This window comes from Dendrobates tinctorius, unplaced genomic scaffold (genome assembly GCF_039654945.1).
Source record: "Dendrobates tinctorius isolate UK_male_01 unplaced genomic scaffold, ASM3965494v1 ptg000177l, whole genome shotgun sequence".
NCBI lineage: Eukaryota > Metazoa > Chordata > Amphibia > Anura > Dendrobatidae > Dendrobates > Dendrobates tinctorius.
In genome coordinates, this window is record NW_027361844.1 from 10,373,537 (window position 1) to 10,382,222 (window position 8,686).

General features: G+C 48.7%; 1 protein-coding gene across 5 annotated transcripts in view; it reads right to left on the reverse strand.

Moving 5' to 3' along the window:
* Positions 1 to 4,692, reverse strand: part of CUNH3orf70 (chromosome unknown C3orf70 homolog) — a 173,785-nt gene extending 169,093 nt beyond the window's left edge. Inside the window, exon 1 of one of the 5 annotated variants that reach the window (XM_073551543.1) lies at positions 4,543 to 4,692. The gene's annotated coding sequence lies outside the window, so the exon portion shown is untranslated. The other 4 variants (XM_073551545.1, XM_073551542.1, XM_073551541.1 and 1 more) reach the window with 4 other exon arrangements.
* Between the last annotated feature and the right edge of the window lie 3,994 nt (positions 4,693 to 8,686).

The window sequence follows — 8,686 nt, forward strand, 5'->3', positions numbered from 1 at the left end:
GTCTGGAAAGTTACAGAATTCACAAAAAAAGTTCTCATAAGTTCATATACAAATAACACAAAGTTCCTTTTGTGAATAGTGACAAAGGGCTGTGATTAGGTTACACTGAACTAACGGCTCCTTACAAGGGGACATCATATCTTAAGACGATAGAAACCATCGGTTATGCTGGAGACCCCCATATCTTCTTGTGCCCTATACTGAATGTCAGAATATTGCGTTATGAATTGCAACAAAGCAGCAACAGCTTCTGATAAACCACACACTAAATACAAGTACACAAAAATTAAATTCTTCTGTAAAGTACGGGGCTGGCGTTCAGCATCTGGCAAATGCCAGTGCACAGGACACTTTACAGGAAGCCATCAGCAGAAAATATCCCATCAGGTTTTTGTGTGAATTGCCAAAATTTAAAGAAAAATTTTTTTTTTTCCCATATCAAAATATTTATTACAAAAAAGTTGAAATCTTATAGTTTCACAATGGCCATTGGTGCTTTTATAGACTTCATGTTTCAGGAAACAACACATGTACATTAGCCACAATGACCTGACCTGATCTGTTGTCACAGCGCAGGAGCCCGACAACATGTAACAGCAAATACAAAAGGAGGCGGTGCAGGGATGCTATAGAGGGGGGTTGATGGACAGCTGGGAGGCGGCTTAACAGAGGGACACTCCATACCTCTGTGACTGATTCCAGGTATGAGGACCTATTTATAAAAGGCTACATTTTGGCGTTAATGGGGGTCAGAAACAGAAGAGCCACCTTCACAGAATGCAGCCTTAGTGCTGCTGAAGGTGGCTCTTTAAGGCCTGTTTCACACTTCCGTTTTTTCAAATCCGTCAAAATCCGTTGGTTTCCGTAAAAAAACGGATCCGCCATTTTTTTGCAGGATCCGTTTTTTTGTCCCATAGACTTCCATTAGTGGTTACCGCGGATCCGTCAAAAAAACGGATCCGTTTTTTTAAAAACGGATCCGTTTGCATCAGTTTCCGTCAAAAAAACGGAAACGGATCCGTTTGGCGGACACAAAAACGGAAGTGTGAAACAGGCCTTAGTGAAAAACACCCTGGGGGGGGGGTGCCAGGTTCCCTTTAACAGATCAAAAAAAGTGGAAAAGCCCCAACATCTGCACACAGTCATTTTTACACAGAAATGCATATGTTCATTCTTTTGAGCAATTATGATAAAATTCTTGTTTTCTCTGCTGCAGATCAAGCAGTTCTCTTGAATGCTGCGCTGTGTATAACCCTGCCCACATCACTGATTGGCAGCTTTCTGCCTATGCAGTGTACACAGAAAGCTGCCAATCAGTAATGTGGGTGGGTTACAGAGCAGGAGGATTACATGGCACTAGACACCTAGTCCTGTAGTGATAATATCCTGCTGATAAAACACTGATTTTATTGAAACTACAACTAGCAGCCCTGTGAGTGACACATCACTGGAATCAGGATCTCTGGCTCTACATTATCCAGCTCTTAGATTATGTGGAAAGAAACCTGGTGACAGATTCCCTGGTAAAATTTGCAATGAAAATACGCAACAAATATGAAAGGGGCTTTTTTTGTTTCGGAAAACCACTCTACAATTTGTCTTTAAAAAAACAGCTGATCTTTCCTCACCTCCCCAGAGTCTAGGATGGAGTTTCCACTGCTGCTCCCTGTGTCTGTTATTGTCCACAGCGCTGAGTTTACGGCAAGAGTCTGCCAGCCAGTAGCTGAAGTCAGAAACTCTGCCCAAATTGGTGGCACAAGACACTAAGGACCGCTGAGCCCAGTGATTGGCTGCAGCGCTGTTGAAAAGACATTAGCGCTGCAGATAATAACAGATGGCGGGAGCAGCACTGGAGATTCAGGAGAGGGCAAGTAATAACTGTTTGTTTAAAATAAATCTGCTGCAAATTTAAAATTCTATACCCCAGGGCAAGTTATGTGCAGAAAAAAGACAGCATCATGTAAATATGTTACCAGCCAAACAATGCTGAAAACGTCAGCTAAAATGTTGGTGTAAATGCTAAAAAAAAATGAGAACGAAAACGCCAGAGAAAAGCAGTGATTCCTAAAGCACCTTTTAATTATTGAGAAACAGATATTTTTTCCAGTCGAAAAAAACCCCAATGTGAACATAACCCGAACGGTCCCTTTTATGCCAACTGCAGAAATGCAGGTACATGCTACAGAAGCGACCCTCAGCACGTGTGGGTCTCATTAGTCACAGATGTATGAGACGAGGCTGCGGTGTGTGACTGCGCCCTACAGCTGCGCTCACTTCTGACCGGCAATTCTGATTGTTCCATCTTTAGGAACTAAGAATGTCCAAAACAGATCTGCTGTGTAAACAGAAGCAGAGAGATCCCAATGATTATGGCGTTGTCCGAGTGTCATTACTTGCCCATTTTTAGAAAAGAAAAAAGTTCTGCACGTTGCACTTTTTCTTCCACCCAAAAAACTGACACATAACAGAACCAAGACAGACCCTGTAATAATCAGTGGCGTCCCTCTGCTTCCATTTGCATCAGACATGAAACAAACTTGTTTGGGACATTAATTCTATGTCTTTTCCAAAAAAAATGCAAGTCCAAGGCGGTGACGCAGCATGCACCAGCCTTAGGGTTCATTCAGACTTCAGCTCGCACCCATTATAGTCTATGGGACTGTTCACATACGTGAGTATTTTTCCAAGCTGCACAAAACACGGCGATATATCCAATTTTTTATTTGACTCATTGCTCAAACTCGACAATGCAAGTATTTGTGTCAATGAAAATAATCAGCGGCACTCAGAGGAGACCTGCCGTCTGATCTTCATGGTTGTTGGTTGAGAAGAGCCTCAGAAAACTTCTCAGACACAAAAAAAATGATAAAACTGTGTGATGCTAAAATCTGACACTAACCAAACACCAATGGAAACGTGATCTAAAACACCGATGGAATAAGTCCGTATTTCTTTGTAGGCTAAAAATCTGAAGACGCCCCTACTTTTGGCAGGAAGATCAGACACATGCAGCCCTCAAAAATCTCCAATCACCTGGTGTGGACCAGAGCCTGCAGCCCCCCTGCATCTTCTGGAGGTGGTTACCCTCACCCACGTCATAGGTCTCTGTGTAGACGGCCAGACATGTCTCTGTATATCACTCACTTGTGCACCAACCTACATCTGAAGATGCCAACATGACCCTTGTTAGGGCTACAGGATCCACCTGATGGCCAAGAATAGTCTCTGGGCAGGTCCAGGCTTTCTGGCCAGTGGCATGGACTCCTCTCCTGCAGGCACATAACCCGCATCCTCAGATCCCCAGCTCTCACTGTGACTTCTTGCGGGAGCAGATCAGAGAAATCAAGTTCACATGTACTGCCAGGTGTAAGGGCCACCAAAACCCACCAGCTCCAGGTGTGCCCGGGGTACGGAAGGCTTCCAAATCAAACCCCTCTACTAAGCCGGACATTTCTCTGAAGGTTTTGGCTCTAAACCCCGCTTGTCCACCCTAAATCGGGTCACTCTCATCTAGGACAGCACGTTTGCTTTTAACTGTTTCGTAATTTGATGACAGACACAATTGTATAATCAGCGGCTGAGAACGGTCCCAATCCCGAAGATGAAGCAGATGCCGGGGGATAATGACGCGAGGGTCTGAGCAGCCACCGAGCACAAGGGTCACAGCCCTGACCCTAAATGTAGCAGCAGGGCGCTCCGCACCCACCTGTATGCCCATACATAGATGAATGGCAGGGCGCTCTGCACCCACCTGTATGCCCATACATAGATGAATGGCAGGGCGCTCTGCACCCACCTGTATGCCCATACATAGATGAATGGCAGGGCGCTTCGCACCCACCTGTATGCCCATACATAGATGAATGGCAGGGCGCTCTGCACCCACCTGTATGCCCATACATAGATGAATGGCAGGGCGCTTCGCACCCACCTGTATGCCCATACATAGATGAATGGCAGGGCGCTTCGCACCCACCTGTATGCCCATACATAGATGAATGGCAGGGCGCTCCGCACCCACCTGTTTGCCCATACATAGATGAATGGCAGGGCGCTTCACACCCACCTGTATGCCCATACATAGATGAATGGCAGGGCGCTCCACACCCATCTGTATGCCCACAGGGTGCCCAGCACAAGACCTCAGCACTCAGCCCAGAATCCCACCTCCATGTCCTAGGACTACTGCGCTCACCGTGCTCCCACAGACATGATGGGGGTTGTACTCCACACACAAATACACATAAAATGCTGAAGGATCTGCAGGTGGCACAAAGTGACCAAACTCTCACCGATCTCACCCGCACAGGTGTAGGGCGGCCGGGAGAGGCAGGAGCTCCATACCCAGACAGCTCCTCTTATTCCCCGGGGAGCGCTGAACTTCAGAGAGCCGGGATCTCCGAGCCACCCTAGTCCCCGGGCGCTCAGCAGTGACAGCCGCAGCTCAGCGGTACATCCCTGCAGCAGGTAGGAGCAGCCCTCGGTCCGCTGTGTGAGAGAGGACGATGTGCGGGAGCTGCAGACTCCACTCCGGGCACTCACCAATGAAGTTCCGGCCGCTCCTCTCCCTGTACCCAGCTCAGTGTGCGGAGAGAGGCGGCACTGCGCAGGCGCGGCATTCCCTCCACACACACAAAGTGACAGGAGCAGCCGAGGAGAGACGGGCACAAAGCACGGGCGGCTGCCACCCGGCATGTACACGGAACAGTACACGCACACGGGCATCTACACGGAATAGTACTCACACACGGGCATGTACACACCAATGTACTCACACACGGGCATGTACACGGAACAGTACTCACACACGGGCATGTACACACCAATGTACTCACACACGGGCATGTACACACCAATGTACTCACACACGGGCATGTACACACCAATGTACTCACACACGGGCATGTACACGGAACAGTACTCACACACGGGCATGTACACGGAACAGTACTCACACACGGGCATGTACACGGAACAGTACACGCACACGGGCATGTACACGGAATAGTACTCACACACGGGCATGTACACACCAATGTACTCACACACGGGCATGTACACGGAACAGTACTCACACACGGGCATGTACACACCAATGTACTCACACACGGGCATGTACACACCAATGTACTCACACACGGGCATGTACACGGAACAGTACTCACACACGGGCATGTACACGGAACAGTACTCACACACGGGCATGTACACACCAATGTACTCACACACGGGCATGTACACACCAATGTACTCACACACGGGCATGTACACGGAACAGTACTCACACACGGGCATGTACACGGAACAGTACTCACACACGGGCATGTACACGGAACAGTACACGCACACGGGCATGTACACGGAATAGTACTCACACACGGGCATGTACACACCAATGTACTCACACACGGGCATGTACACGGAACAGTACTCACACACGGGCATGTACACGGAACAGTACTCACACACGGGCATGTACACGGAACAGTACACGCACACGGGCATGTACACGGAATAGTACTCACACACGGGCATGTACACACCAATGTACTCACACACGGGCATGTACACGGAACAGTACTCACACACGGACATGTACACACCAATGTACTCACACACGGGCATGTACACGGAATAGTACTCACACACGGGCATGTACACACCAATGTACTCACACACGGGCATGTACACGGAACAGTACTCACACACGGGCATGTACACGGAATAGTACTCACACACGGGCATGTACACACCAATGTACTCACACACGGGCATGTACACGGAACAGTACTCACACACGGGCATGTACACACCAATGTACTCACACACGGGCATGTACACACCAATGTACTCACACACGGGCATGTACACACCAATGTACTCACACACGGGCATGTACACACCAATGTACTCACACACGGGCATGTACACACCAATGTACTCACACACGGGCATGTACACGGAATAGTACTCACACACGGGCATGTACACACCAATGTACTCACACACGGGCATGTACACGGAATAGTACTCACACACGGGCATGTACACACCAATGTACTCACACACGGGCATGTACACGGAACAGTACTCACACACGGGCATGTACACGGAATAGTACTCACACACGGGCATGTACACACCAATGTACTCACACACGGGCATGTACACGGAACAGTACTCACACACGGGCATGTACACACCAATGTACTCACACACGGGCATGTACACACCAATGTACTCACACACAGGCATGTACACACCAATGTACTCACACACGGGCATGTACACACCAATGTACTCACACACGGGCATGTACACACCAATGTACTCACACACGGGCATGTACACACCAATGTACTCACACACGGGCATGTACACGGAACAGTACTCACACACGGGCATGTACACACCAATGTACTCACACACGGGCATGTACACGGAACAGTACTCACACACGGGCATGTACACGGAACAGTACTCACACACGGGCATGTACACACCAATGTACTCACACACGGGCATGTACACGGAACAGTACTCACACACGGGCATGTACACACCAATGTACTCACACACGGGCATGTACACACCAATGTACTCACACACGGGCATGTACACACCAATGTACTCACACACAGGCATGTACACGGAACAGTACTCACCCACGGGCATGTACACGGAAGAGTACTCACACACGGGTATGTACATGGAATAGTACACACACACGGGCATGTACATGGAATAGTACTCACACACGGGCATGTACACAGAACAGTACTCACACACGGGCATGTACACGGAACAGTATACACCCACGGGCATGTACACACCATAGTACACACCCACGGGCATGTACACGGAAGAGTACTCACCCACGGGCATGTACACGGAAGAGTACTCACACACGGGCATGTACATGGAATAGTACACACACACGGGCATGTACACACCACAGTACTCACACACGGGCATGTACACACCACAGTACTCACACACGGGCATGTACACGGAATAGTACTCACATGCGGGCATGTACACACCACAGTACTCACACACGGGCATGTACATTGAATAGTACTCACACACGGGCATGTACACGGAATAGTACTCGCATGCGGGCATGTACACACCATAGTACACACACACGGGCATGTACACACAATAGTACACACACGGGCATGTACACACCATAGTACACACACACGGGCATGTACACACCATATTACACGAAATAGTACTCACACACGGGCATGTACACACCACAGTACTCACACACGGGCATGTACATGGAATAGTACACACAAACGGGCATGTACATACCACAGTACTCACACACGGGCATGTACATGGAATAGTACACACACACGGGCATGTACACACCATAGTACACACACACAGGCATGTACACACCATAGTATTCACACACGGGCATGTACAAGGAATAGTACTCACACACGGGCATGTACACACCACAGTACTCACACACGGGCATGTACACGGCATAGTACACACACACGGGCATGTACACAGCATAGTACACACACACGGGCATGTACACGGAATAGTACTCACACACGGGCATGTACACACCACAGTACTCACACACGGGCATGTACATACCATAGTACACACACACGGGCATGTACACACCATAATACACACACAGGCATGTACACGCAATAGCACACACACACGGACATGTACACACCATAATACACACACGGGCATGTACACACCATAGTACACACACACGGGCATGTACACACCATAGTACACACACACGGGCATGTACACACAATAGTACACACACACGGGCATGTACACGGAATAGTACTCACACACGAGCATGTACACACCACAGTACTCACACGGGCATGTACACGGAATAGTACTCACACACGGGCATGTACACACCACAGTACTCACACACGGGCATGTACATACCATAGTACACACACACGGGCATGTACACACCATAATACACACGGGCATGTACACACCATAGTACACACACACGGGCATGTACACACCATAGTACACACACACGGGCATGTACAAGGAATAGTACTCACACACGGGCATGTACACACCACAGTACTCACACACGGGCATGTACACGGAATAGTACACACACACGGGCATGTACACACCATAGTACACACACACACGGGCATGTACACGGAATAGTACTCACACACGGGCATGTACACACCACAGTACTCGCACACGGGCATGTACATACCATAGTGCACACACACGGGCATGTACACACCATAATACACACAGGCATGTACACGCAATAGTACACACACACGGACATGTACACACCATAATACACACACACGGGCATGTACACACCATAGTACACACACACGGGCATGTACACACAATAGTACACACACACGGGCATTTACACGGAATAGTACTCACACACGAGCATGTACACACCACAGTACTCACACACGGACATGTACACGGAATAGTACTCACACACGGGCATGTACACACCATAGTACACACACACGGGCATGTACACAGAATAGTACACACACACGGGCATGTATACACCATAGTACACACGGGCATGTACAAGGAATAGTACACACACACGGGCATGTACACACCATAATACACACACACACGGGCATGTACACGGAATAGTACACACACATGGGCATGCACA